The sequence below is a fragment of the Nycticebus coucang genome, chromosome 1, assembly GCF_027406575.1.
Source record: "Nycticebus coucang isolate mNycCou1 chromosome 1, mNycCou1.pri, whole genome shotgun sequence".
In the NCBI taxonomy this organism is placed as follows: domain Eukaryota; kingdom Metazoa; phylum Chordata; class Mammalia; order Primates; family Lorisidae; genus Nycticebus; species Nycticebus coucang.
In genome coordinates, this window is record NC_069780.1 from 119,600,020 (window position 1) to 119,610,449 (window position 10,430).

The 10,430-nt window shown below is 40.0% G+C and overlaps 1 long non-coding RNA gene across 1 annotated transcript; it reads left to right on the plus strand.

Annotated features, from left to right (window-relative positions):
- Nucleotides 1–488: 488 nt before the first annotated feature.
- On the plus strand, nt 489–9,345 carry LOC128583053 (uncharacterized). The gene is made up of 3 exons (XR_008379373.1): nt 489–852; nt 2,703–2,752; nt 6,245–9,345. It is a non-coding gene; the product is annotated as an uncharacterized LOC128583053 (long non-coding RNA).
- The last annotated feature ends 1,085 nt before the right edge of the window (nt 9,346–10,430 follow it).

A 10,430-nucleotide genomic window follows, 5' to 3' on the forward strand; every position in this document is an offset into this window, starting at 1 on the left:
AAAGAAAGGAGAGGAAAGAAGGAAGAAAGGTAGAAAATCCCACAAGTTACATAAAATGGTGCATTGGAAAAACAAGACAGGGCGGTTCTTTTAAAAACGAGTCTTAAGGAACCAACTGGGGAAAAAACTAGAAAAAAAGAAAAAGAGGGAGAAACATATAAAAGGCAAAAAAGAAGTTTTCAAAGAAATGTGTGCTTTGCATCCTACAATAGGAAAATGTAGCCATTGCCCTCCAGACGAGACATTTCTAATTTGTTCCGTCTGTCAGGAGGGGACTATGAGAGGTTTGGGTGCAAATTCATTATCTCTGGCAACGCAGAACGTAGTGTGGGGACTGAAAAAGACCGTGGCAATGGATGAACAATAGGGCTTCAGTTCATCAGTAACAAAAGCAGTGGGGAAATTGGTTGAGTTTCAGAGCACGTCCTCCTCGGCAGAGGGGGCTGGACTAGACCTTGGACAGCCCCCCCAAAAACTTGCCAAGCCTCGCACACACCACTTCACTCTCCACTCCGAGGCTCAGGGAGCAAGTGCCTGGGGGGGGGGAATTTTTTTTCCCCCTTCCATGGTCTTTTGAGCCCTTCTCTCTCTCCCCAGAAGGGAAGACTCGTTTAAACTATTTTAGACGCAATCAAGCAAGAATCACCATGTGGAATTGAGCGCCAGTTTTAAATGTGCGGAGGAGAGGAATGATCTGATTTTTTTTCTTTTTTTTTTTTTTGGAGACGCCAAAAGGAGCCTGTTTGTATGCTGCGGCCGCACGGTGACTCTGGAGCTTGTCTTCTGGCCAGCGCTTCGATTTCTGCCTAGCTGGATTTGGGTGGCATTCACTGCCTGGCGCGGGGAGAGCAAGTGAGTATCGAGGCGGCCCACAGGCTGCAGCTCGGCCGGCGGCCCTGGGCGCCCGCCGCGGCCTGGCGCCCGCACTCCTCAGCGTACCCGCGAGCTGATGCCCGCAGAGCCCCGCTGTGGACCGCTCCGAGGGCCAGTCCAGGGCTTTGCTTCAGCTAATTGATTGTGTGCCTCGGTTGCTAAACCTGTTGATCTCGTGAGTTTTCTGAGCCAGGCTGTTAATTATCCAGCGGACTGACCCCCAATCGCACGCAGAGAGATGCCAGGAAAATTTCGTGTTGGAAAAGGGAATTCTGTATGTTATTTTGTGCTGCTGCTGGTGGGACTTTCCACTTTTAAGCCTAAAGCGAAATACAATTGTATTTTGCGTTTCTGGTTTCAGAATTATCATTTTGAATAATTCGCCCTCTTTTAACCCTCCCAAAATTGCAATTACCTGACAATGAAGAGAAGGTTTGATTAAGTCCTGGTGGAAAACTTATGAACAGTAGCTAACTAGATGTGGTGGATATCCACGTCCTTTTCCTCTTTGCCTTTTGGATTTGGGGAGGCGAGAGGCCGCTTTACAGGGTTATCCCAAGTTCAGCTTCATCAAGGTGCATCTTGGTTAGTTATTGGGACTTGAGTAGTTGAGCTTCAGACGCTCTGTAATCCGAGCGGAGCCGGGTCTTTGCGGTTTGCTTAGATCCTCGACCAGGCTGAGGAAGGCAGGACCCCCTTTCTGGGGCCTGGAATTATCTGCCAGAACCTTTGGCAAGGGGAACCAGCGCCGTGCATTTGCATTAGTGTCCCAGACGTTTTCTCTTGCAAATGTACCTGCACTGCTTGAATGGGGGACTTTCTTGAGGGGTCAGGGCAGCAGTGTGGTTGATCAGAAGTTAGACCGGAGGCCCTGTCAAGTCACGGCCACGGCCGGGGGCCCCTTCGGAGCTGTGGCTGCCTTGGGCTCAGAATGGCTGGGTCGGATCCAGTTTCCTCACTTTCCCGGTGTCCACCTCTGCCTGCCACCCTCCTTCTCCACCTTGACACTAATAATTAGGGCACTACTCAGGAAGCGAGCTCCATAGTCAGCATAATCGAACCATGGCAGTACTTTCATTTTGCAAAACCAGTAGTCCCACCCTTCCAGTCCAAAATAACACTAAGCATAAAAAATCATGAAAGAAAAGCAACCTATTTGGGGGGAGTGTAAGACTTCCTGAATCTTGGATTGTAGGAGAATGGGGGAAGGGAATTAAAAAAAATCTACCACTTTACAGCAATCAGGTTTTACATTATTCATTGATTTACTGGAGGAAAGAGCCAATCAGGAGCCATAGATATGAATGCACATCTCAACGTGCTGTGGCCTTACAGTAAACTATTTGCATCTTTCTAATGGATTAGGTATTAAGCCAGGGATTCCCATTGTTTGAAAGGCCTGGAAATTCCTTCTCTTCAACATCTGGAAAATAAGACTTTGTCCAATCTTAAAATTCTTACATGGAAGGATTCTCCTCTTTTGTATGGCAGGTTGCAAGCTTCAAATTCCTAATGTTTCTTAAGAATCCCTCTTCCTTCCGAACTAAAAATACAAGAAAAGAAGAAAGAAAAATTAATTTCCCAAACTCCCTCCAGATTCTGCATATTTGGCATTTCATTATTATGCATATCTAGATTTAAATGCAAATTAGCATATTTAACCCTGTGGGTGCTGAGACTTAGGATACAGTATACTAGGATTTTATGGAATTTCTTGGTGTTTTAAGGAGTCCTAGTAATTGCAATACTTTAAAGGAAGCCATATCCGTATATGATTTTATATGCATATATAAAAACTATGATCTTTTGTTTTCTTGATTGTTTTTCAGATGGGACTGCAAAGAAGCATAAAATGAATAGACAGTCCAAGCAACCAAAGGTAATTTTAAGATTTACATTTGATAAAATCAAAGTGATGTGCAAAATCAAAATAGAATTTTATTTACTGGGTGGCAGGCCTGGAGTGTATTGCATAACTCCCAATTCATGCAATGGATAGAATTTCAGAGAAATCTAAGTTTTCATATGTGTAGTTTTTCCCCTGTAGGGAGCCTTTGTATGTTATATATCAAGCATGATACAAACATAACTAACTACCTATAAAAGAAGGAATCTGGATTACTGAAGAAATAATAGAATACTTTTTTTGGAAAGTAAGCCAGTCAAGTACTTTGCCTGAACTATTCAAATCCAAATTGCTGTGAATTAAATGGCTTTTATGTAGAAAATGATAGTCTTGACTATAGTAGTGGACTGTGGTTTACATGCATGAGAATCATGTAACCCGAATATTAAAAGAGGATTTCGGTGATACTTTGCAATAGTCTGAATAGGATTCAGAGGTGTTCTCAATATTGATGACAAACTTGACCTATTTGAATTTAGGAAATAACATAATTATGACCTAAACATGTGGAAAATCATAACTTTTCACTTTTAATTTAAGCAGAGATTGTTTATTCCCAAGTAAGTCAGGATGTTTCAATTCATGCTTCAGCCATCTGGAGACCTATAAAAAGATTAGAAAACAAGCATGACAATCACGTCCTAATCTACTGGCCATTAATGAGAATTTATTAGCGAATGAGCAGGCAAGCCATTTAAATTCAGTGTATCTTTCAATATGCAGATTTCAAAATGGGCATTCTGTAGCTCAGCTAAATAGCTTTTTGAAAGCAAAAATATCTGAAATGAAAACATGTAGGTGTTAATAATTACTCTTAAAGTGTGACAGACATTGCCAGGAATTTAGAGCTATCCAATTATTTCAACTTGTCTAACATTTTAAATAAAAATACAGTTATTGAGATACGTATGATAAAACATGATATAAACCTTGGCAATATTCAAAGTAATCTAATGCTCGGTCTTAAGTCTTGGTTTGTTATTTATTTATTTATTTTTTTATTTCTCCATACCCTGAGAGATGATGGAGAGGTAAAATATTTAATTGGCCACATGGCTAATGAACAGACTGCCCATATTCCTAGTGTTGGCTATTTTCACTTATTGGGGCTCCCATTAGGAGTCTATGGTATATATGCCAGGCATGGAGGCCAGTTCTGCAGTCAGTTCATATGGCTATGGGCATTGCCCTAGAAGATGCTATTTTAAGAAAGCACCTTCTGTGGCTTCTAATTGTAGAAGCATCACAAATGTTCAGTGTCTTGGCTTTCATGATGGGGTACTTTGGTTCTAAAAATGCATAATCTATAAGTATAGCTATATTAATTTGCAAATTCACACAAATATGGGGATGACAAACACACACAGGCATAAATGCATTGTAACTGTCTGCTTTCATCCACCCTCACCCAGGTATATGCCAATAGAAAGATATTCTAGAAATATATGGAATTTCTTGAGCTTTAACTTAAGGACTCGAATTCATCTGATTACATGCTTGTTTTATGTAATGCATGCCAAATCACTAATGATTCTGCTTCTATGTCTTGGAAAGCAAGGCCACATATTTTTGGTCTTCCAAGGCAGCAAAGCCCAGTAGGATTTTACATAATGTCAAAAGTGGCATGTGCCTAAATTTTTGTTCAGTAGTTTATGTTGTGACCAGATAGTCCAAGAATGAATAGTAACCCCATGGCAGTGTGTTTCTCTGAATTAGTGTGTAGTTTAAATGTGCATTGTAGGTATAACCCAAAGCAGCTATTTTTGATCTTACCTCTTGTACCATCATTTGATAAGAAAAATAGGTGAGCAATTACACAGCTTAGTCTTCTAAACAATCAGTACTGGAATGCTCACCGAAAAGTAAATAAATAAAAAACTCTAGGGAAAACTTTGTATCTGTGCTATTAAATCATGTCTTTAATTGGTGTGACATTGTTTAAATTCTTGGTTGGGGGCTTTTCCTAGCAATTCTGGTTTTATTTGCTTGTTAGCCTTTTCGGCAGGGTTTACATATATGTGCTGTATGGGTTATTTGGTAAACATGTTGACACTCATGCCTTAAATGAATAAATCACTGAATTAATGAAAGAGGGGTATGTTAATTCCAAAAGTGTTTTAGTTATTGGGAGAAATGGTCAACCTCTAGAAATGAGAGTATTGTGACAAAGTAGATGTGTGCAATGAATATTAAGATTTATTACATTCTCTCGTTGTGTATATTTTAAAGAATAGCAATACCACCAAACATAACACCATTATGAAGAAACAGTCCTTAAGATTTATCTATGATTAATATGCATTTTATGTAGACTACCTTAGATATTCTGTTGAGGGGCATTTGAATAGTAGAGCTATATGTATTATAAGTGTGTTAGACATAGATTACCCATTATTAAGGACAGAAGAGAAGAAAAAGACTCTTTGAAGTGACCATATTCACACTTTGAAAAGTTCTGAGAAAAGCAATGGGCTACTTAATAAAACAACATTCCCCTGTGGATAGAAGAAAGATGGGGGTGGGGAAGGGAAAGGTGGGGGTAGAATTAGGCTTTAACATCCAGGTGTTTTACATGTATTCTTCATGAAGTAACAATGCTTTTTTCATAGTTTCATAAGCAAGATTAGTAAATTTCCCTTCTGTGTGAAAATTGATATTTTAAACAATAGACAAAGGCTCAGCATTTTTCTTACAGCAGAGTTGCCTACCACATTAGAAACTATTGCTGCAATGTTTACCTGTGCTGCATTCTAAAGCACACGCCCTACATATGCAGTCATTTTTTAAAAACCAGCATGAAGTCCGTTTGCTTAGAGTATTCAATTTGAACTTAAAGAACAAAATACGCTGCCCTGTCGCCATGGTACATAGATACAAAACATAACTGAGCTGTGAAGCCATTAAAAACACACCATCAGAGCAAATTGTCAATGTAATCACACATCGACTCACTGCGTAATACAGATCTGATTCCCAGCCCCAGGAAGCGAGGCCCTGCTTTAAGCAATAGCAAAGTGCCTTCCATCTGTCTGCCTATGCAATCTGCCAGAAAAGAAATGCAGGCAAAGACGTCCCCCAGATCTGAAATGCTTTTATCTGTCCTTAGAGAGATATTTCTTCCAGTCTTTGGATATTAGAGCGATCTACACTAGCACGGAGGAGGTAAAAGGCCGCGGGTTGCTTTTCCAGAAGCAGTCGGTAGTGCTAGCGGAAGAGATGTTGATTGAGAAAATAGGGCTTGTTGCAATGCTGCCGCTACTGCTGCTGTCGCTGCCTCTGGTCGGGCAGCAGGCGTGGGGCAGTTGGCTGATCACTGATGCATATCAATAACCATGTACTTGAGATTTTTCATGACATCATCATTACCTTGGTCTCCTGCGGTCTCGAACCTTTGACCTTGCCGGGCTGGTCCACAATTTGGCAGTGCAAGCCCCTCCAATGATGGCCCTTTTCTCCTTCTTTCAGACCGGGGGCAGCAGCAGGCCAACAAGACGGCATCTTCTCCCCAGCCTAGAAGCCCTGTGAAATCGAGGATCTTCCCCCTAAAACACACATAACACAAGATATGTGCAATCAAGCTGCCACCGCTTGGTAAAAAGCTCACGGTGCCTAACCCAAAAGGATCAGGAGCAGATCCTTGAATCAGCTGTCACTTCTATAGAATGGGATTTTTTTTTTCCTTCCTCCTTAACCAGCGCTGGAAATTGCTATTGGCTTTATACATCTCTATAGAGAGAGGCTAAGAGTCTTTGCGTGAGAATGAAGCAATTTACAATGCAAATAGAGGCCTGTGAAGGGACGGACGCTGCTGCTCACTCGGAACAGCTTGCTGCACCTTAATAGCTGGTTTTATTTTCTGATATTAATAGATGAATTGTTGGCTAACGCTGCCGGAGATTACTTGCTGAAAGGGGAAAAAAGTTCGGAATAAACTCTGAAGGCAACAGATCTCTTTTGGATGTTTTAGCTGCATACACACAAACAGAAACCAGGTCGTATTTGCATAAAAGAAGGAATCTTACGCGCGGCAAGTATCTTGGAGGACGACTACTCGGTACTGCCAGAAAAGATCGGGATCTGGAGTCTGGCCAGAGGAAGACAGAGGCTTGTGAGGGAAGCGAGTTGTTATCTTTGGTTATCTAGCTGTATGAGTGTATTGGTCTTCATAAAGCTAGATAACCGAAAGTAAAAACTCCTTCAAGATCGCCGGGGAGCGTGTGAGAATGAACGACTACAGCCAAGAGACAGTAAAAACAAAGGTCAGGAATCCTTATTGCATCTAACTTTTTGTTTTGTTTTCTCCTTATGTCTAAAGGGGGGTGAGAGGAAATTAAGTGTACACATCCTGCAATATAAAGGTGCCGATATCTTGAGAGGGGTTGTTCCAGCTGGAAAGGAGAATTGTATAGTGCTAATGAGTAAAGACGCTTGTGCAGTTCTCTTTTAAGGTAAAAGTTTACATATTGATGGATTTTTTTTTCTTAGAAAGCTGTCTGGTACCTAGTTTGGAAGTGATTCCATAATATGTAGACTTGGGCAGTTCCTTTCTGAGGCCTCTCCCTCAAATTTTGAAGATTGTGCTTAGAAACTACTTTGCATGTATTTGGGCTGTATGTCAAATTATGTGAAATCAGACTTCTAAAAAAGTTTTCTACTGGAAGGTTAATAATTCATATCTACTGAGGACTTAGAGCTAGCAGGGAAAATGAAAAAAAAAAAAGCAAAGGCTGATTTTTATTCTTCTATTCAAAATGCAAGGACAGATGCTTCTCTGTTCCAAGAGGGTTTCCTTGAGGAAGCTACTGAAGCAGAAAGACATGATGGAGACGAGATCGCCTCCCCTCTTGTCAAAGTGTTAAAAAAATGTTCTGTCTTACTCTGCGCCTAGCATTGGAAATGAAAGTGACATTTACGCCACAACCCACGTGTGCGCCTCCTCTCTTTTTGTTTAAGGATGATCAGGTCTATCCAGGAAACAGCTCTGGCATCCCAAACTGAAATAATTAGGACGTATATAGACCTGACAAAAATGGGAAGGGGGTGGGGAATCTGAGGGTCTGTCTTGCCTAATTGATTCCGCTAAACGGAATGCAAGAGATGTGAACGGCGGGACGCTCCGATTCCCACGCTCGGGGGCAAGTGGTAAAGCGGGCCCGGCAGCCTATGACAGACAGCCCTGTTGGGGGGTGGGGGTATGAAAAAAACATCAAGTGCACACACCATACTCATCTCCATCGCTTAAGAAAGTAAAGGCATTTCCCACCCACAGCCATCTGCAGCTTCCCAAATGGCAGGACCAACTGGTCTGTGGCTGCTGCATACTGTCTGCTTCTGTTAATTTTTTAGCCCATGTTTAATTTGGCTATAATTAAATTTGACTTTCTTCTTGGGTTGAGATTTTCAGTATTCAAGGAAAGCTTACAGTAGAAAGCAATTGCAAGTAAGTCCCAAGACTGCTTGCTCCTGGTGTCAAATTCTCAATCTGTGCTTATGGCCTGGGATACTCTTTTTGGCTTGTTTTGAGTGGGTTATGTTTTAAAATACCTATCTCTATATTACAGTCATTATTATGACTTCCTCAGGTTGTTTATATCTTAACATGATACATCTGGGAACTTGGCCTAATTATTCTGGGTAGATGCACACTGGAAGTAAAACTGTAAAATTGTTAACTTACAAAATTGATTACAATCACAATATGATAAAAGGTTGTTGGGAGAAATCTCCATTAGATGGTTCTCTAAAGAGCCATTTTTTTAAGTCTAAAAATAATTATGCCTAGTAGAAAACTTTGGGGCTTCGAAGCCATTGTAATCTTTCCCTGAAAGTCCTTAGGTTTTTCCACAAGTCACTAAACAAACATTTGTATAGACATTTACACATAAATACAGCCATTTCAATAAGAAAATGTCCAAAATGGCCTGTAATCTTCCACATGGCCTAGATTATTGACAATCCCAAATACACAAGTTTTTCTTCCAAAGCAGTGCATTTTCTTTCATAGCTTCACCTCCTTATAACACTTAAGACTGGAGAAGTCTGCAAGAGCACTGTTAGTTTCAGTTAGAAACTCTGAAAGACTTTATTAAGGTAAATTCTCAATTTGGCTGCTGAACACGTGCCAAAGTTTTACTACTGTAGTGACCGTTGGGAAGACCCTTGTTTATTTACATTTGAAGCACTGTTTGTGCAAACAACCTTTCATTGTTAAGTGCCTGTATTCCTTTCATTTACTTCATGTCCAGGGGTGCTATTTACCTAGAACCATTGTCTACTACAATTAACATTTACATTACAAAGTGTGTGGTTTTCTTTCTCAAGGAGGTTCAATTAAGGCAATAAGATGTTTGCTGGGGAAACCTATTGTTTACTGAAAGCACTCAATGAAGTCAAATTACTGAAGCTTTTGCCTACATCTTGGTCTTTTATGTAAATATGTTAAATATAACATCTAAGGAAAATAAACAATATTATAATTACGTGTTTGCCATTGTCATATCAAACTTGCTTTGTATCATACTAATGTTACATAACTTACTGATCAATAAAAATACATTTCAATGTTATTATTTTCATTTTATTTTTTGCTGTTCCACTGCTCTTGCTGCAACATGTCCCAATTTTTCTTTTTCCTATTACACATCAAACTTCTGGCATTTTGTTTTATTTGTGTGTGTTGAAGAGAGGTACTGTATCTGAGCATGAGTCTGAAAGGGTGTCCAAGATAATCTCTACAATGACCTTATAATAAGGTGATATTTCTTTGAAATCTGAAATATTCCAAAGGCATGTACATTTAAGTCAAAAGAAGTGTAAATATCAGTTAAGTAGTTCTTTGAAAGCTAGTTTTAACATTGGCAGAAACCGGATCAAGTTTATTTAGCATACCACTGCATTGTAAAACAGTTGGAGTGAAGTTGCAGGTTGCGTGAGTATGCATGTTAACTAGTGGGAACCAAGCGCAGTCTTTGTGAAAGGGGAGCAGCAGATTGCTGTGCAAGGCCAATGTTAAAAAGGCAGCTGAATTTAACACCATCTGGAAGAAAAGATCCCTTCACGACTTTCTCACACCGTCAGACAAAACTAGTGTCTCTTGTTCCGAGCCCTTGTCTATGCAACCATACAATACTGAGTCATTATACTTTTGCTGAGAGAAAATTTGAGAACACAATATGGGTAACCAGTGAATGACCAAGTTTCATTGTGCTCGCTTAAGTCGATTGAAATCTACGTCTAGAGCTATGAATGGTAGTATTGTTTTCCTCACCAGGGCTGTACTAAATGTCAGCACAGTGTAAAGAAAAACTGTAAAGAAAAGTCTGCAAATAACTTACCAGATCTCAATTATAATATTTTCCCACACTAGAACTAATATCATTGCGAGGGGCTACATTGCAGAAAATACAAAAAGAAACGAAAAGAAATAGAGAGTTCATTTAGAAGTTATTTTATCCAGACAAACATTTTAATTTTCTGATGGGAACTTCAATTCAGGCTGCAGGCTGGGTTGAGAGGTGGAATTCATTACTGGGATGTTCAAGTTACAAAAATGCTTCTTGTGCAATTAAGATAGTATAAAACAAACACCTAGTCCCACCTAAAACCCTCTCTTCTTAAATATAAATGGTCTCTACTTGGATTTTATTGCTAT